Source organism: Polyodon spathula, chromosome 36, assembly GCF_017654505.1.
Source record: "Polyodon spathula isolate WHYD16114869_AA chromosome 36, ASM1765450v1, whole genome shotgun sequence".
Taxonomy (NCBI): Eukaryota; Metazoa; Chordata; class Actinopteri; order Acipenseriformes; family Polyodontidae; genus Polyodon; species Polyodon spathula.
Window position 1 is genome coordinate 518,500 of NC_054569.1, and position 20,719 is coordinate 539,218.

General features: G+C 47.6%; 1 long non-coding RNA gene across 1 annotated transcript; it reads right to left on the reverse strand.

The window, feature by feature from the left end:
* Positions 1 to 10,460: 10,460 nt before the first annotated feature.
* Positions 10,461 to 20,619, reverse strand: LOC121304093. Its single transcript, XR_005947917.1, has 6 exons — positions 20,506 to 20,619; positions 17,917 to 18,023; positions 15,746 to 15,769; positions 15,417 to 15,491; positions 15,034 to 15,059; positions 10,461 to 10,589 (listed from the first exon to the last, which is right to left on the reverse strand). It is a non-coding gene; the product is annotated as an uncharacterized LOC121304093 (long non-coding RNA).
* Between the last annotated feature and the right edge of the window lie 100 nt (positions 20,620 to 20,719).

Genomic DNA, 20,719 nt, shown 5'->3' on the forward strand with positions numbered 1-20,719 from the left:
ACATCCAGTCTGAATGGTTTACTTTCCGAGTTTATCAGTAATCCACAGACAGCCCCTTTTCACTTTCGTAACTATTAATACCTCGTCCTGCGCACCGTTAGTTAATCTACAGTTACTTATTTACTGTATGAACGAGACAACACATGGAAAACGTTTCAGCAAACATCAGACCCCTTACTTCAGCATAATCAACTCCATGCGGATCCATTCACTGAAATGGGCTTCATTTTAGTTGAGTGAACATTTGTTTTTACAGCTAAACTATTATACACAAATAAGTGTTTGCTAGCTGCTAACTTTTTAAAAACCAAAACACCCTTTAAAATAAAAGAAGAAGCAGCAGGTTACTTCATAAACTAAACACACTTCATATTAACAAATACAAATAAAAATATCAAAATGGATTTTTAAATCTTAGGAAGTCCTATTTAAAACCACAATAATTTCATGCTTTTTCAATTAATTTTGTATCCATGCAATTATGAATTTTGTTCTATATGTTTGCCGACTTAAGATTCCCACTCACAGTGGGCTTGCCTACCTTCAGTCATGCTGCTTGTGAGCGAGGGTCTCTGCGTCTCTGTGTGAGTGAGGGTCTCTGCGTCTCTGTGTGAGCGAGGGTCTCTGCGTCTCTGTGTGAGCGAGGGTCTCTGCTTCTCTGTCTGTGTGCAGGGATGCAGGCTGTCTTTAGGATGCAGGGGGGTAGGGTCAGTCACGCCCCACAGCACACTTCTGGAAATGCTTCACCCACACTAACCATCCTGTCTCCCAGTCACAAGACTCATTATTACAATTCGAAATCAGAAGGCACCTCTCAGCCAATCAAAAAGGCACATTCCACCACATTCCATCCTGTTTGCCCTACCTGTCAGCCTCGTGCTACTCACAACAATTCGAAAAGCAGAATTGCCCTTGCAATGGATCGAGTGCTTTCTTTCTAAAAACTGGAACATCAATATGCACAGCTGAGCCAGTCTCTTATATCAGTTACCATGCACAGCTGAGCCAGTCTCTTATATCAGTTCCCATGCAGCTGAGCCAGTCTCTTATATCAGTTACCATGCAGCTGAGCCAGTCTCTTATATCAGTTACCATGCACAGCTGAGCCAGTCTCTTATATCAGTTACCTGCAGCTGAGCCAGTCTCTTATATCAGTTCCCATGCAGCTGAGCCAGTCTCTTATATCAGTTACCATGCAGCTGAGCCAGTCTCTTATATCAGTTACCATGCAGCTGAGCCAGTCTCTTATATCAGTTACCATGCAGCTGAGCCAGTCTCTTATATCAGTTACCATGCACAGCTGAGCCAGTCTCTTATATCAGTTCCCATGCACAGCTGAGCCAGTCTCTTATATCAGTTCCCATGCAGCTGAGCCAGTCTCTTATATCAGTTACCATGCACAGCTGAGCCAGTCTCTTATATCAGTTACCATGCACAGCTGAGCCAGTCTCTTATATCAGTTACCATGCAGCTGAGCCAGTCTCTTATATCAGTTCCCATGCAGCTGAGCCAGTCTCTTATATCAGTTACCATGCACAGCTGAGCCAGTCTCTTATATCAGTTACCATGCAGCTGAGCCAGTCTCTTATATCAGTTCCCATGCAGCTGAGCCAGTCTCTTATATCAGTTACCATGCACAGCTGAGCCAGTCTCTTATATCAGTTCCCATGCAGCTGAGCCAGTCTCTTATATCAGTTCCCATGCAGCTGAGCCAGTCTCTTATATCAGTTACCATGCACAGCTGAGCCAGTCTCTTATATCAGTTGCAGCCATCTCTTATACAGCTGAGCCAGTCTCTTATATCAGTTCCCATGCAGCTGAGCCAGTCTCTTATATCAGTTGACCAGTGCATCAGCTGAGCCAGTCTCTTATATCAGTTACCCATGTCTCTTATATCAGTTACAGCTGAGCCAGTCTCTTATATCAGTTACCATGCAGCTGAGCCAGTCTCTTATATCAGTTCCCATGCAGCTGAGCCAGTCTCTTATATCAGTTACCATGCACAGCTGAGCCAGTCTCTTATATCAGTTACCATGCAGCTGAGCCAGTCTCTTATATCAGTTACCATGCAGCTGAGCCAGTCTCTTATATCAGTTACCATGCAGCTGAGCCAGTCTCTTATATCAGTTACCATGCAGCTGAGCCAGTCTCTTATATCAGTTACCATGCAGCTGAGCCAGTCTCTTATATCAGTTACCATGCACAGCTGAGCCAGTCTCTTATATCAGTTACCATGCAGCTGAGCCAGTCTCTTATATCAGTTGCAGCTGAGCCAGTCTCTTATATCAGTTACCATGCATCTGGTGCATGTCTTTATCGTTTACCATGCACAGCTGACCAGTCTCTTATAGCAGTTACCATGCGCTTGTCAGTCTCTTATAAACCGTGTCCCATGACGACCATCCTCTTATAATCATTCCGCATGCAGCGGAGCCAGGTCTCTTATATCATTTTACCATGCAGCTGAGCCGTCTCTTTTATATCAGTTTACCTGCAGCTGAGCCAGTCCCCTCCTTCATAAAGCCTTCCCAAACAGCTGAGCCAGTCTCTTATATCAGTTACCATGCACAGCTGAGCCAGTCTCTTATATCAGTTACCATGCAGCTGAGCCAGTCTCTTATATCAGTTCCCATGCAGCTGAGCCAGTCTCTTATATCAGTTACCATGCAGCTGAGCCAGTCTCTTATATCAGTTACCATGCAGCTGAGCCAGTCTCTTATATCAGTTACCATGCACAGCTGAGCCAGTCTCTTATATCAGTTACCATGCAGCTGAGCCAGTCTCTTATATCAGTTACCATGCAGCTGAGCCAGTCTCTTATATCAGTTACCATGCAGCTGAGCCAGTCTCTTATATCAGTTACCATGCAGCTGAGCCAGTCTCTTATATCAGTTCCCATGCACAGCTGAGCCAGTCTCTTATATCAGTTACCATGCAGCTGAGCCAGTCTCTTATATCAGTTACCATGCAGCTGAGCCAGTCTCTTATATCAGTTACCATGCAGCTGAGCCAGTCTCTTATATCAGTTACCATGCAGCTGAGCCAGTCTCTTATATCAGTTACCATGCACAGCTGAGCCAGTCTCTTATATCAGTTCCCATGCAGCTGAGCCAGTCTCTTATATCAGTTACCATGCAGCTGAGCCAGTCTCTTATATCAGTTACCATGCAGCTGAGCCAGTCTCTTATATCAGTTACCATGCAGCTGAGCCAGTCTCTTATATCAGTTACCATGCACAGCTGAGCCAGTCTCTTATATCAGTTCCCATGCAGCTGAGCCAGTCTCTTATATCAGTTACCATGCAGCTGAGCCAGTCTCTTATATCAGTTCCCATGCAGCTGAGCCAGTCTCTTATATCAGTTCCCATGCAGCTGAGCCAGTCTCTTATATCAGTTCCCATGCACAGCTGAGCCAGTCTCTTATATCAGTTACCATGCAGCTGAGCCAGTCTCTTATATCAGTTACCATGCAGCTGAGCCAGTCTCTTATATCAGTTACCATGCAGCTGAGCCAGTCTCTTATATCAGTTACCATGCACAGCTGAGCCAGTCTCTTATATCAGTTACCACCATGCAGCTGAGCCAGTCTCTTATATCAGTTCCCATGCAGCTGAGCCAGTCTCTTATATCAGTTACCATGCAGCTGAGCCAGTCTCTTATATCAGTTACCATGCAGCTGAGCCAGTCTCTTATATCAGTTACCATGCACAGCTGAGCCAGTCTCTTATATCAGTTACCATGCACAGCTGAGCCAGTCTCTTATATCAGTTCCCATGCAGCTGAGCCAGTCTCTTATATCAGTTACCATGCAGCTGAGCCAGTCTCTTATATCAGTTACCATGCAGCTGAGCCAGTCTCTTATATCAGTTACCATGCAGCTGAGCCAGTCTCTTATATCAGTTCCCATGCATCAGCTGAGCCAGTCTCTTATATCAGTTACCATGCAGCTGAGCCAGTCTCTTATATCAGTTGCACCATGTCTCTTATATCAGCTGAGCCAGTCTCTTATATCAGTTACCATGCACAGCTGAGCCAGTCTCTTATATCAGTTACCATGCAGCTGAGCCAGTCTCTTATATCAGTGAGCCCCATGCAGCTGAGCCAGTCTCTTATATCAGTTCCCATGCAGCTGAGCCAGTCTCTTATATCAGTTACCATGCACAGCTGAGCCAGTCTCTTATATCAGTTACCATGCAGCTGAGCCAGTCTCTTATATCAGTTACCATGCAGCTGAGCCAGTCTCTTATATCAGTTACCATGCAGCTGAGCCAGTCTCTTATATCAGTTACCATGCAGCTGAGCCAGTCTCTTATATCAGTTACCATGCAGCTGAGCCAGTCTCTTATATCAGTTACCATGCAGCTGAGCCAGTCTCTTATATCAGTTCCCATGCAGCTGCGAGCCAGTCTCTTATATCAGTTACCATGCAGCTGAGCCAGTCTCTTATATCAGTTACCATGCACAGCTGAGCCAGTCTCTTATATCAGTTACCATGCAGCTGAGCCAGTCTCTTATATCAGTTACCATGCACAGCTGAGCCAGTCTCTTATATCAGTTACCATGCACAGCTGAGCCAGTCTCTTATATCAGTTCCCATGCAGCTGAGCCAGTCTCTTATATCAGTTCCCATGCAGCTGAGCCAGTCTCTTATATCAGTTCCCATGCAGCTGAGCCAGTCTCTTATATCAGTTCCCATGCAGCTGAGCCAGTCTCTTATATCAGTTACCATGCAGCTGAGCCAGTCTCTTATATCAGTTACCATGCAGCTGAGCCAGTCTCTTATATCAGTTACCATGCAGCTGAGCCAGTCTCTTATATCAGTTCCCATGCAGCTGAGCCAGTCTCTTATATCAGTTACCATGCACAGCTGAGCCAGTCTCTTATATCAGTTCCCATGCAGCTGAGCCAGTCTCTTATATCAGTTACCATGCACAGCTGAGCCAGTCTCTTATATCAGTTCCCATGCAGCCAGTCTCTTATATCAGCATGCAGCCAGTCTCTTATATCAGTTACCATGCACAGCTGAGCCAGTCTCTTATATCAGTTACCATGCAGCTGAGCCAGTCTCTTATATCAGTTCCCATGCAGCTGAGCCAGTCTCTTATATCAGTTACCATGCAGCTGAGCCAGTCTCTTATATCAGTTACCATGCACAGCTGAGCCAGTCTCTTATATCAGTTCCCATGCAGCTGAGCCAGTCTCTTATATCAGTTACCATGCAGCTGAGCCAGTCTCTTATATCAGTTACCATGCACAGCTGAGCCAGTCTCTTATATCAGTTCCCATGCACAGCTGAGCCAGTCTCTTATATCAGTTACCATGCAGCTGAGCCAGTCTCTTATATCAGTTACCATGCAGCTGAGCCAGTCTCTTATATCAGTTACCATGCAGCTGAGCCAGTCTCTTATATCAGTTACCATGCAGCTGAGCCAGTCTCTTATATCAGTTACCATGCAGCTGAGCCAGTCTCTTATATCAGTTACCATGCACAGCTGAGCCAGTCTCTTATATCAGTTACCATGCAGCTGAGCCAGTCTCTTATATCAGTTACCATGCAGCTGAGCCAGTCTCTTATATCAGTTACCATGCAGCTGAGCCAGTCTCTTATATCAGTTACCATGCACAGCTGAGCCAGTCTCTTATATCAGTTCCCATGCAGCTGAGCCAGTCTCTTATATCAGTTACCATGCAGCTGAGCCAGTCTCTTATATCAGTTACCATGCAGCTGAGCCAGTCTCTTATATCAGTTACCATGCAGCTGAGCCAGTCTCTTATATCAGTTACCATGCACAGCTGAGCCAGTCTCTTATATCAGTTACCATGCACAGCTGAGCCAGTCTCTTATATCAGTTACCATGCAGCTGAGCCAGTCTCTTATATCAGTTACCATGCAGCTGAGCCAGTCTCTTATATCAGTTACCATGCAGCTGAGCCAGTCTCTTATATCAGTTACCATGCAGCTGAGCCAGTCTCTTATATCAGTTACCATGCACAGCTGAGCCAGTCTCTTATATCAGTTACCATGCACAGCTGAGCCAGTCTCTTATATCAGTTACCATGCAGCTGAGCCAGTCTCTTATATCAGTTACCATGCAGCTGAGCCAGTCTCTTATATCAGTTACCATGCAGCTGAGCCAGTCTCTTATATCAGTTACCATGCAGCTGAGCCAGTCTCTTATATCAGTTACCATGCACAGCTGAGCCAGTCTCTTATATCAGTTACCATGCAGCTGAGCCACTGTCTCTTATATCAGTTACCATGCAGCTGAGCCAGTCTCTTATATCAGTTACCATGCAGCTGAGCCAGTCTCTTATATCAGTTACCATGCAGCTGAGCCAGTCTCTTATATCAGTTACCATGCAGCTGAGCCAGTCTCTTATATCAGTTACCATGCAGCTGAGCCAGTCTCTTATATCAGTTACCATGCAGCTGAGCCAGTCTCTTATATCAGTTACCATGCAGCTGAGCCAGTCTCTTATATCAGTTACCATGCAGCTGAGCCAGTCTCTTATATCAGTTACCATGCAGCTGAGCCAGTCTCTTATATCAGTTACCATGCAGCTGAGCCAGTCTCTTATATCAGTTACCCAGCTGAGCCAGTCTCTTATATCAGTTACCATGCAGCTGAGCCAGTCTCTTATATCAGTTCCCATGCAGCTGAGCCAGTCTCTTATATCAGTTACCATGCAGCTGAGCCAGTCTCTTATATCAGTTACCATGCAGCTGAGCCAGTCTCTTATATCAGTTACCATGCAGCTGAGCCAGTCTCTTATATCAGTTACCATGCACAGCTGAGCCAGTCTCTTATATCAGTTACCATGCAGCTGAGCCAGTCTCTTATATCAGTTACCATGCACAGCTGAGCCAGTCTCTTATATCAGTTACCATGCAGCTGAGCCAGTCTCTTATATCAGTTACCATGCAGCTGAGCCAGTCTCTTATATCAGTTACCATGCACAGCTGAGCCAGTCTCTTATATCAGTTACCCATGCAGCTGAGCCAGTCTCTTATATCAGTTACCATGCAGCTGAGCCAGTCTCTTATATCAGTTACCATGCAGCTGAGCCAGTCTCTTATATCAGTTACCATGCACAGCTGAGCCAGTCTCTTATATCAGTTACCATGCACAGCTGAGCCAGTCTCTTATATCAGTTACCATGCAGCTGAGCCAGTCTCTTATATCAGTTACCATGCAGCTGAGCCAGTCTCTTATATCAGTTACCATGCAGCTGAGCCAGTCTCTTATATCAGTTCCCATGCAGCTGAGCCAGTCTCTTATATCAGTTACCATGCAGCTGAGCCAGTCTCTTATATCAGTTCCCATGCAGCTGAGCCAGTCTCTTATATCAGTTACCATGCAGCTGAGCCAGTCTCTTATATCAGTCTCTTTACCATACCATGCAGCTGAGCCAGTCTCTTATATCAGTTCCCATGCAGAGCTGAGCCAGTCTCTTATATCAGTTCCCATGCAGCTGAGCCAGTCTCTTATATCAGTTACCATGCAGCTGAGCCAGTCTCTTATATCAGTTACCATGCAGCTGAGCCAGTCTCTTATATCAGTTACCATGCAGCTGAGCCAGTCTCTTATATCAGTTCCCATGCAGCTGAGCCAGTCTCTTATATCAGTTGAGCCAGTCTCTTATATCAGTTACCATGCAGCTGAGCCAGTCTCTTATATCAGTTCCCATGCAGCTGAGCCAGTCTCTTATATCAGTTACCATGCAGCTGAGCCAGTCTCTTATATCAGTTACCATGCAGCTGAGCCAGTCTCTTATATCAGTTACCATGCAGCTGAGCCAGTCTCTTATATCAGTTACCATGCAGCTGAGCCAGTCTCTTATATCAGTTACCATGCAGCTGAGCCAGTCTCTTATATCAGTTACCATGCAGCTGAGCCAGTTTCTTATATCAGTTACCATGCAGCTGAGCCAGTCTCTTATATCAGTTACCATGCAGCTGAGCCAGTCTCTTATATCAGTTACCATGCAGCTGAGCCAGTCTCTTATATCAGTTACCATGTCTCTTATATCAGTTACCAGCTGAGCCAGTCTCTTATATCAGTTACCATGCAGCTGAGCCAGTCTCTTATATCAGTTACCCAGCTGAGCCAGTCTCTTATATCAGTTACCATGCTGAGCCAGTCTCTTATATCAGTTACCATGCAGCTGAGCCAGTCTCTTATATCAGTTACCATGCAGCTGAGCCAGTCTCTTATATCAGTTACCATGCAGCTGAGCCAGTCTCTTATATCAGTTACCATGCAGCTGAGCCAGTCTCTTATATCAGTTACCATGCCATGAGCCAGTCTCTTATATCAGCTGTCTCTTATATCAGTTACCATGCAGCTGAGCCAGTCTCTTATATCAGTTACCATGCACAGCTGAGCCAGTCTCTTATATCAGTTACCATGCACAGCTGAGCCAGTCTCTTATATCAGTTACCATGCAGCTGAGCCAGTCTCTTGTGAAGCAGTGTGGTGAGGTTGTGAAGGGTTACTGAGGGTTCTCGAGCCACATTGTTGATGCTGAATCACTGGCATCCTGTAACTCACGACTTCACAAAGTTTTGAGATCCGTCAGCTGCTTGGAAAGACAAACACTCATGGGCTGAATGTCATACTATCAATCATGTGTTTACTTCACTGACTACAGGGGTTTGTGTAGTACGGCAGTTACCGTAGTATGATAGTTATAATACCACAAACTCGAGAGTGAGCAGTCGCCTGTGTGTGTTCAGGATGGTGTGGTTGTCCCCACACAAGGGTTACTGAGGGTTACTCGAGCCCATTGTTGTCACAAGTCACTGGTCCACTTAACTCACACAGACAGTCACAAAGTCAGATGAGCCCGTCAAGCTGCTTGGAAGACAAACACTCATGGGCTGAATGTCATACTATCAATCATGTGTTTACTTCACTGACTACAGGGGAGAGGTCTAGTCTGTGTGTGTGTGTGTGTCTATGTCATTGTGTGTGTGTGTCTCAATGTCAGTGTATGTGTCTGTCAGTGTGTGCCTCAGTGTCAGTGTGTGTGTGAAAGTGTGTGTGTCACATGTCATGTCAGTGTCCGTGTGTATATCTGTGTCACTGTATATGTGTCTCAGTGTGTGTGTGTGTCTCAGTGAGGGCATACCAGTGTGTGTGTCTCTGCAGTGTGTATGTGTCTCAGTGTGTGTCTCTGTCTCAGTGTCAGTGTCACACATGTGTCAGGTCTGTGTCTCAGTGTGTGCATGTGTGTCTCAGTGTGTGCGTGTCTCAGTGTGTGTGTGTGTGTGTTTGTGTGTGTGTGTGTGTGTGTGTGAGAGTAATAACTTTTAATACTAAAAACATCTTTCAGAGAGGCATTGCGAAAGTTTTTGTTTTTCTGTTAGTATTTCTTATGTTGACATGCCCTTCAGTTTATGACCATTCTTTTACTGTTTCAAAGTCCCTCAGGTGCAACGTGGTCACGCGTTTCTTCAGCTCAACCGCTGTTAACATCTAGATTAGGAACAGGCTGCTGCTCATTGCTTTCATGAATCACTTAATAATGAGTTACTGATTAACTGCATGAACTGAAAAGAAAGTCTAGAACTTTCCAGCAGACGTCAGACCCATACTCCAGCATAATCCCACAGGGTTTTATTATTATTATTATTATTATTATTATTATTATTATTATTATTATTATTAGTTCATAAGCAGGTTTATATTGCATTAGCATTAGGAAGGCGCTCGGATGAGGAGAGAGGTGCTGTACAGTTAGTTCTGCTCAGCTGAGCTGTGAGGGTACTTTGCTCCTGCATTGAGATTCAGTGCAAAGATCACCTCAAGGTGAAGGGCTGGGGTTAATGAGTCACAGATCCGAGGGAGCTGTGGAAAAACACCCCCGGTGAGTCTGCCAGGCAGCAGGACCGTAGCGCCCTGCTGGGTGAGGAGGAGAAGGGGGATCAGGGATCGAGACGGAAAGAAACACCCCTGAAAACACCAGCTTTAAACTAAATGAAATAGACTTGCCATAGCACTGTCAATAGGGTACCACTGCAGCCCCGCCCCCAAACCCATCCCTGCCAATCCACCCTACACGACCCCCTCTCCCTTTTCCCAGCACTACCCTTTCTCTGCTTCACTCCGCTTGCTTTCGTTTTATCTCTGGAGCTGTGATTGAGCGTTTTGAAGTCACAGCTGATTTCACACAGCAATGTTGTCGGAGAGGGGTGCCGCATTCTCCCCAGCCTGTCATTCATCTCGATCAGTGACTGATTCAATCCACAGCGAGGAACACGTTTCATAATCTATAGCCTGCGATGCACAGCGCTTCAGTGAATTCATCACACCGAGGGACCGTCTCCGTACAGCGCCCCTGTGGAATGCCTCTCACAGTGGGAGGGAGAGGCAGAGACTGTGGGGTGATTATCAAAAAGAAAAACTCATTGTCAATCAATCAAACATCATTTATTTATAAACTGATTCCATTGTTTTAAAAGGGTTTGTTTCCAGCGTGAGGGTTGACCATGACATTAAGAAAACAGCATTGGGATTTGTGTTAGGAAATGCCCCCAGAGAGAGTCCCCAGCTCCCACTCATCTCCGTCGCTGTTCACCAGAGGTCTCTGAAAGCAAACAGACAGGATGAGATGCTGACTGGCTGGCCGGCGCACAGCAGAGGGGTTATCATCCAGGTCTCCACTCAGAAGTAACCAGGGTGCTGCTGGAATATCTGCTGTTTCAGTATTTCCTATAATCTACCCTCATCTTATGAAGTTACTATAACGATCCATTCACAATCCCTTATGAAGTTTTCCCCGTATTAAAAGCACAGCAAAGTCTAAGAAAGCACTGTGTATAAAACTTGATAAAGCATATTAAAAAACAAGCCATGGTAAACTAACCCTTAAAAAAACACAGTAAAAGCACAGGAAGCATGGTGAAGCACAGAGAGGTCTGGTAAAGCATAGGGAAGCATTGTAAACACAGAGAGGTCTGGTAAAGCATAGGGAAGCATTGTAAACACAGAGAGGTCTGGTAAAGCATAGGGAAGCATTGTAAAGCACAGAGAGGTCTGGTAAAGCATAGGGAAGCATTGTAAAGCACAGAGAGGTCTGGTAAAGCATAGGGAAGCATTGTAAAGCACAGAGAGGTCTGGTAAAGCACAGGGAAGCATTGTAAACACAGAGAGGTCTGGTAAAGCATAGGGAAGCATTGTAAAGCACAGAGAGGTCTGGTAAAGCATAGGGAAGCATTGTAAACACAGAGAGGTCTGGTAAAGCATAGGGAAGCATTGTAAAGCACAGAGAGGTCTGGTAAAGCATAGGGAAGCATTGTAAAGCACAGAGAGGTCTGGTAAAGCACAGGGAAGCATTGTAAAGCACAGAGAGGTCTGGTAAAGCACAGGGAAGCATTGTAAAGCACAGAGAGGTCTGGTAAAGCATAGGGAAGCATTGTAAAGCACAGAGAGGTCTGGTAAAGCATAGGGAAGCATTGTAAAGCACAGAGAGGTCTGGTAAAGCATAGGGAAGCATTGTAAAGCACAGAGAGGTCTGGTAAAGCATAGGGAAGCATTGTAAAGCACAGAGAGGTCTGGTAAAGCATAGGGAAGCATTGTAAAGCACAGAGAGGTCTGGTAAAGCATAGGGAAGCATTGTAAAGCACAGAGAGGTCTGGTAAAGCATAGGGAAGCATTGTAAAGCACAGAGAGGTCTGGTAAAGCATAGGGAAGCATTGTAAAGCACAGAGAGGTCTGGTAAAGCATAGGGAAGCATTGTAAAGCACAGAGAGGTCTGGTAAAGCACAGGGAAGCATTGTAAAGCACAGAGAGGTCTGGTAAAGCATAGGGAAGCATTGTAAAGCACAGAGAGGTCTGGTAAAGCATAGGGAAGCATTGTAAAGCACAGAGAGGTCTGGTAAAGCATAGGGAAGCATTGTAAACACAGAGAGGTCTGGTAAAGCATAGGGAAGCATTGTAAAGCACAGAGAGGTCTGGTAAAGCATAGGGAAGCATTGTAAAGCACAGAGAGGTCTGGTAAAGCACAGGGAAGCATTGTAAAGCACAGAGAGGTCTGGTAAAGCATAGGGAAGCATTGTAAAGCACAGAGAGGTCTGGTAAAGCATAGGGAAGCATTGTAAAGCACAGAGAGGTCTGGTAAAGCATAGGGAAGCATTGTAAAGCACAGAGAGGTCTGGTAAAGCATAGGGAAGCATTGTAAAACACAGAGAGGTCTGGTAAAGCATAGGGAAGCATTGTAAAGCACAGAGAGGTCTGGTAAAGCACAGGGAAGCATTGTAAAGCACAGAGAGGTCTGGTAAAGCACAGGGAAGCATTGTAAAGCACAGAGAGGTCTGGTAAAGCATAGGGAAGCATTGTAAAGCACAGAGAGGTCTGGTAAAGCATAGGGAAGCATTGTAAAGCACAGAGAGGTCTGGTAAAGCATAGGGAAGCATTGTAAAGCACAGAGAGGTCTGGTAAAGCATAGGGAAGCATTGTAAAGCACAGAGAGGTCTGGTAAAGCATAGGGAAGCATTGTAAAGCACAGAGAGGTCTGGTAAAGCATAGGGAAGCATTGTAAAGCACAGAGAGGTCTGGTAAAGCATAGGGAAGCATTGTAAAGCACAGAGAGGTCTGGTAAAGCACAGGGAAGCATTGTAAAGCACAGAGAGGTCTGGTAAAGCATAGGGAAGCATTGTAAAGCACAGAGAGGTCTGGTAAAGCATAGGGAAGCATTGTAAAGCACAGAGAGGTCTGGTAAAGCATAGGGAAGCATTGTAAAGCACAGAGAGGTCTGGTAAAGCATAGGGAAGCATTGTAAAGCACAGAGAGGTGTGGTAAAGCATAGGGAAGCATTGTAAAGCACAGAGAGGTCTGGTAAAGCACAGGGAAGCATTGTAAAGCACAGAGAGGTCTGGTAAAGCATAGGGAAGCATTGTAAAGCACAGAGAGGTCTGGTAAAGCATAGGGAAGCATTGTAAAGCACAGAGAGGTCTGGTAAAGCATAGGGAAGCATTGTAAAGCACAGAGAGGTCTGGTAAAGCATAGGGAAGCATTGTAAAGCACAGAGAGGTCTGGTAAAGCACAGGGAAGCATTGTAAAGCACAGAGAGGTCTGGTAAAGCATAGGGAAGCATGGTAAAGCACAGAGAGGTCTGGTAAAGCATAGGGAAGCATTGTAAAGCACAGAGAGGTCTGGTAAAGCATAGGGAAGCATTGTAAAGCACAGAGAGGTCTGGTAAAGCATAGGGAAGCATTGTAAAGCACAGAGAGGTCTGGTAAAGCATAGGGAAGCATTGTAAAGCACAGAGAGGTCTGGTAAAGCACAGAAGCATTGTAAAGCATTGTAGGGAAGCACAGAGAGGTCTGGTAAAGCATAGGGAAGCATTGTAAAGCACAGAGAGGTCTGGTAAAGCATAGGGAAGCATTGTAAAGCACAGAGAGGTCTGGTAAAGCATAGGGAAGCATTGTAAAGCACAGAGAGGTCTGGTAAAGCATAGGGAAGCATTGTAAAGCACAGAGAGGTCTGGTAAAGCATAGGGAAGCATTGTAAAGCACAGAGAGGTCTGGTAAAGCACAGGGAAGCATTGTAAAGCACAGAGAGGTCTGGTAAAGCATAGGGAAGCATTGTAAAGCACAGAGAGGTCTGGTAAAGCATAGGGAAGCATTGTAAAGCACAGAGAGGTCTGGTAAAGCATAGGGAAGCATTGTAAAGCACAGAGAGGTCTGGTAAAGCATAGGGAAGCATTGTAAAGCACAGAGAGGTCTGGTAAAGCATAGGGAAGCATTGTAAAGCACAGAGAGGTCTGGTAAAGCATAGGGAAGCATTGTAAAGCACAGAGAGGTCTGGTAAAGCATAGGGAAGCATTGTAAAGCACAGAGAGGTCTGGTAAAGCATAGGGAAGCATTGTAAAGCACAGAGAGGTCTGGTAAAGCACAGGGAAGCATTGTAAAGCACAGAGAGGTCTGGTAAAGCATAGGGAAGCATTGTAAAGCACAGAGAGGTCTGGTAAAGCATAGGGAAGCATTGTAAAGCACAGAGAGGTCTGGTAAAGCATAGGGAAGCATTGTAAAGCACAGAGAGGTCTGGTAAAGCATAGGGAAGCATTGTAAAGCACAGAGAGGTGTGGTAAAGCATAGGGAAGCATTGTAAAGCACAGAGAGGTCTGGTAAAGCACAGGGAAGCATTGTAAAGCACAGAGAGGTCTGGTAAAGCACAGGGAGCATTGTAAAGCACAGAGAGGTGTGGTAAAGCACAGGGAAGCATTGTAAAGCACAGAGAGGTCTGGTAAAGCATAGGGAAGCATTGTAAAGCACAGAGAGGTCTGGTAAAGCACAGGGAAGCATTGTAAAGCACAGAGAGGTCTGGTAAAGCATAGGGAAGCATTGTAAACACAGAGAGGTCTGGTAAAGAACAGGGAAGCATGGTGAAGCACAGAGAGGTCTGGTAAAGCACAGGGAAGCATTGTAAAGCACAGAGAGGTGTGGTAAAGCATAGGGAAGCATTGTAAACACAGAGAGGTCTGGTAAAGCATAGGGAAGCATTGTAAAGCACAGAGAGGTCTGGTAAAGCATAGGGAAGCATTGTAAAGCACAGAGAGGTCTGGTAAAGCACAGGGAAGCATTGTAAAGCACAGAGAGGTCTGGTAAAGCATAGGGAAGCATTGTAAAGCACAGAGAGGTCTGGTAAAGCACAGGGAAGCATTGTAAAGCACAGAGAGTCTGGTAAAGCATAGTTAATAAGGTTATAACAAAGCATTGTAAAGCACAGAGAGGTCTGGTAAAGCACAGGGAAGTATTGTAAAGCACATAGAGGTGTGGTAAAGCATAGGGAAGCATTGTAAACACAGAGAGGTCTGGTAAAGCATAGGGAAGCATTGTAAGCACAGAGAGGTCTGGTAAAGCATAGGGAAGCATTGTAAACACAGAGAGGTCTGGTCAAGCATAGGGAAGCATTGTAAAGCATTAGAGGTCTGGTAAAGCATAGGGAAGCATTGTAAAGCACAGAGAGATCTGGTAAAGCACAGGGAAGCATTGTAAAGCACAGAGTGGTGTGCTAAACATGGCACCTACCTTTTTGGATTTGCATATTCTATCACCTGAAAAGAAAACAAATACAGAAAGGATTACCCACTGGTTAATAAGGTTATAACAAAGAGATTGTAATCACTAGCTGTTATCAGTTCCTGTGTGTAGTGATTTCATTATCAGTCCTGTGTGTAGTGATTTCATTATCAGTCCTGTGTGTAGTGATTTCATTATCAGTCCTGTGTGTGCAGTTATTTCATTATCAGTCCTGTGTGTAGTGATTTCATTATCAGTCCTGTGTGATGCTGCTCTGTGTGTGCAGTTATTTCATTATCAGTCCTGTGTGTAGTGATTTCATTATCAGTCCTGTGTGATGCTGCCCCCTGTGTGTAGTGATGGGTATTGTATATTAAGAGCAGCTCCCTTACTCAGCAGCAGCAGGATCGCCAGACACACAATGACACCGACAAACACCAGACCCCCGATCGACAGCTTGGCATAATCTGAAAGACAGGCAGCGCAGAGGCTCACACGCGTAGGGTACTGAGGGCTTTGCAGCGACTCCCACAGAGTACAGATTTGCTACTGGAAAGATTTCTTTTTTGTTTGGAAAGATTTCGATTATTAAAGATGGACAGTACATTGTTCTCTAAAGCGCTGCTAGGATAGCGCTGCAATAATTCAGTTGAATCCCAGCCAGTGAGAGAGCCAGCAATGTGCTGAAGATGAACGGCAGGCTGTCGATGTTCTTACTCACCGTAGGTGAAGGGGTCGTCAGCGCCTGCAGCACAAGAGAACAAAGAGGAGTTAATAACTGAGTGATTATTACAAACACAGCCAAGACCCCCCCCCCCCCCCCCCACACACACACACACACACACACACACACACACACACACACACACACACACACACACACACACACACACAGCCAGGACACCCACACACAAACCTACACGCAGCCGGGACACCCACACACACACACACACACACACACACACACACACACACACACACACACACACACACACACACACACACACACACACCCCCCCACACACACACACACACACACCCCCCCACACACACACACACACACAGCCGGGACACCCACACAGACACCCACACAGCCGGGACACCCACAGCCAGGACACCCACACAGACACACACACACACACACACACACACACACACACACACACACACCCACACACACACACACACACACACACACACACACACACACACACACACACACACACACACACACACACACACACACACACACACACACACACACACACACACACACACACACACACACACACACACACACACACACACACACACACACACACACACACACACACACACACACACACACACACACACTCACACATGAACTTACAATATGAAAATATCACACTATAACTGCACAAGAGCCTGCATACTATAAAAACATTATTACAAATATATCGTAAAAATACTATATATGCATTTCATAGTGTTTACTTTTATTTGTATTATTTAAATATGAAGGGGTTTAGAGAAGTCATGGAGTCACAGACTATAAACTAGACAGAGAGGAGATATATATACATATATTGAAGGCATGTGGAAAAAAAAGGATTTTTAAAAAATGTGCACAAAAGGTTTAAAAGATTAAAAAATCTTTCATTTTCAGGACATTTTGGACAAAAACCCTTCTTCAGCTGTTTAACTTCAATTTCCCTGGAATACAAAACACACCCCAAAAAAGCCCACATGGAGCAGTGGTGTTCATTAACATAGCCGTCAGACAGGGAGGGGAGCTGCACGCAGACTCTGCGAGGGTGCGGGGGTGCTCGTTAGCATAGCCGTCAGACAGGGAGGGGAGCTGCACGCAGACTCTGCGAGGGTGCGGGGGTGCTCGTTAGCATAGCCGTCAGACAGGGAGGGGAGCTGCACGCAGACTCTGCGAGGGTGCGGGGGTGCTCGTTAGCATAGCCGTCAGACAGGGAGGGGAGCTGCACGCAGACTCTGCGAGGGTGCGGGGGTGCTCGTTAGCATAGCCGTCAGACAGGGAGGGTAGCTGCACGCAGACTCTGCGAGGGTGCGGGGGTGCTCGTTAGCATAGCCGTCAGACAGGGAGGGGAGCTGCACGCAGACTCTGCGAGGGTGCGGGGGTGTTCGTTAGCATAGCCGTCAGACAGGGAGGGTAGCTGCACGCAGACTCTGCGAGGGACTCTGCGAGGGGTGTGGGGGTGCTCGTTAGCATAGCCGTCAGACAGGAAGGGGAGCTGCACGCAGACTCTGCGAGGGTGCGGGGGTGTTTCGTTAGCATAGCCGTCAGACAGGGAGGGGAGCTGCACGCAGACTCTGCGAGGGTGCGGGGGTGCTCGTTAGCATAGCCGTCAGACAGGGAGGGGAGCTGCACGCAGACTCTGCGAGGGTGCGGGGGTGCTCGTTAGCATAGCCGTCAGACAGGGAGGGGAGCTGCACGCAGACTCTGCGAGGGTGCGGGGGTGCTCGTTAGCATAGCCGTCAGACAGGGAGGGGAGCTGCACGCAGACTCTGCGAGGGTGCGGGGGTGCTCGTTAGCATAGCCGTCAGACAGGGAGGGGAGCTGCACGCAGACTCTGCGAGGGTGCGGGGGTGCTCGTTAGCATAGCCGTCAGACAGGGAGGGGAGCTGCACGCAGACTCTGCGAGGGTGCGGGGGTGCTCGTTAGCATAGCCGTCAGACAGGGAGGGGAGCTGCACGCAGACTCTGCGAGGGTGCGGGGGTGCTCGTTAACATAGCCGTCAGACAGGGAGGGGAGCTGCACGCAGACTCTGCGAGGGTGCGGGGGTGCTCGTTAACATAGCCGTCAGACAGGGAGGGGAGCTGCACGCAGACTCTGCGAGGGTGCGGGGGTGTGTTGGACGGTGGAGCTGGTCCCAGACTCACTGGTTGCATCCCTGTCCATGGTCTGTATCTTCAGGGTTTGGGTCCTCACAGTGCTGGCAGAGCTTGAAGTGTCTCACGCAGTCACACCCTCTCAGGATACAGCAGCGCTATGCGGAGGAGAGAGGCGTGAATTGCAGTGTTACACACTCAGGAGGAGGGGGAGGGGCTGCAGTGTTACACACTCAGGAGGAGGAGGGGGAGGGGATGCAGTGTTACACACTCAGGAGGAGGAGGGGGAGGGGCTGCAGTGTTACACACTCAGGAGGAGGAGGGGGAGGGGCTGCAGTGTTACACACTCAGGAGGAGGGGGAGGGGCTGCAGTGTTACACACTCAGGAGGAGGAGGGGGAGGGGCTGCAGTGTTACACACTCAGGAGGAGGAGGGGGAGGGGCTGCAGTGTTACACACTCAGGAGGAGGAGGGGGAGGGGCTGCAGTGTTACACACTCAGGAGGAGGAGGGGGAGGGGCTGCAGTGTTACACACTCAGGAGGAGGAGGGGGAGGGGCTGCAGTGTTACACACTCAGGAGGGGAGGGGGAGGGGCTGCAGTGTTACACACTCAGGAGGAGGAGGGGGAGGGGCTGCAGTGTTACACACTCAGGAGGAGGAGGGGGAGGGGCTGCAGTGTTACACACTCAGGAGGAGGAGGGGGAGGGGCTGCAGTGTTACACACTCAGGAGGAGGAGGGGGAGGGGCTGCAGTGTTACACACTCAGGAGGAGGGGGGGCTGCAGTGGCACACTGCAGATGTGTTACACACTCAGGAGGAGGAGGGGGAGGGGCTGCAGTGTTAGTGTTACACCTCAGGAGGAGGAGGGGGAGGGGATGCAGTGTTACACACTCAGGAGGAGGAGGGGGAGGGGCTGCAGTGTTACACACTCAGGAGGAGGCGGGGGAGGGGCTGCAGTGTTACACACTCAGGAGGAGGAGGGGGAGGGGCTGCAGTGTTACACACTCAGGTTTTGGGGGAGGGGCTGCAGTGTTACACACTCAGGAGGAGGGGGAGGGGCTGCAGTGTTACACACTCAGGAGGAGGAGGGGGAGGGGCTGCAGTGTTACACACTCAGGAGGAGGGGGAGGGGCTGCAGTGTTACACACTCAGGAGGAGGAGGGGGAGGGGCTGCAGTGTTACACACTCAGGAGGAGGAGGGGGAGGGGCTGCAGTGTTACACACTCAGGAGGAGGAGGGGGAGGGGCTGCAGTGTTACACACTCAGGAGGGGGAGGGGCTGCAGTGTTACACACTCAGGAGGAGGAGGGGGAGGGGCTGCAGTGCTACACACTCAGGAGGAGGAGGGGGAGGGGCTGCAGTGTTACACACCCAGGAGGAGGAGGGGGAGGGGCTGCAGTGTTACAGAAGCAGTGGGGGGGGGGCTCTGTTTGAGAAGATGAAGAGATTCTGCTTGGAGAGCTCAGTTCCGGGGTTCTGGGTTTCTTCAGAGCTTGTCAGTTCAGAGGATATGAGTCAGGGCAGGCGGGGGAGAGGAGACAATGTGGGACGTCCCTCACAAATACATGGTTTTGAATATGTGATGGCTGTTGTCCAGCTGTTGTCCACTAGAGGGAGCACTCTCCCTTCCATTTATTCATTGCCTCATAAATTTTTCATCCAAGGAAGAGCTGTTGACAATGAAATCTGTTTATCTGGCCATGAGGGCAGCCGTCCAGGGTGACAAAAACCATAAAACACAATCTGCTGCACCCATCAAACAGACAGATCTCACCTACGACAGCCTTCCTCGAGACAGCCAAAGTGCAAACCTGAGTTAAAACAGGAGTCTTCAAACTGGATGAAAAAAAACCAGCGCTTTCACATTCTGATTCATTGAATTAGTTAACATGATTTGTTTTTCGTTCATCCTGTCTGTGCAGTTTAACCGACTCGACTTCCCCCTGTCTGTATAGTTTCAAAGCTCTGCTCAGACTGTCTGCAGTGAAACAGCATTGTCCCTGACAGTACCTGCACCAGTACTAAACTCACAGGACTGGAAAACCAGCAGGATCTCTTCAAAAGACACACACACACATGACCAATGAAACGATCACGCTCCTGCACCCAGACCTCTCAACACTAAACTCACAGGACTGGAAAACCAGCAGGATCTCTTCAAACGACACACACACACACATGACCAATGAAACGATCACGCTCCTGCACCCAGACCTCTCAACACTAAACTCACAGGACTGGAAAACCAGCAGGATCTCTTCAAACGACACACACACACACATGACCAATGAAACGATCACGCTCCTGCACCCAGACCTCTCAACACTAAACTCACAGGACTGGAAAACCAGCAGGATCTCTTCAAACGATACACACACACACATGACCAATGAAACGATCACGCTCCTGCACCCAGACCTCTCAACACTAAACTCACAGGACTGGAAAACCAGCAGGATCTCTTCAAACGATACACACACACACACACATGACCAATGAAACGATCACGCTCCCTCGTACAAGTTACTCCTGTTAAAGCCTATACTGTAGTAGGTTTTTATTTTAGAAGAGGTAAATAAACAGGGTGCATTATGTTCCCTTGAGCACAGCTCCAAAGAAAGAGGATCATCTGAAAGTCCTACCTGTGTATGTCTGGGAGTCCAGCCAGCTGCTCAGGTGTGGAAAGGTGCTCTGTGCAACTCAATGATTACCCTGAGACTATCAAGAGCAGTGATAAACCCAACCCAGGACCCTCCCACCGCGCTGCACCTTTATTCCAGAGAGAAGATTAAATATCATCCAGCTACGGGCACCGAACACCCAGACACAGACCTTTGACCCTCCGAACCGAACTAC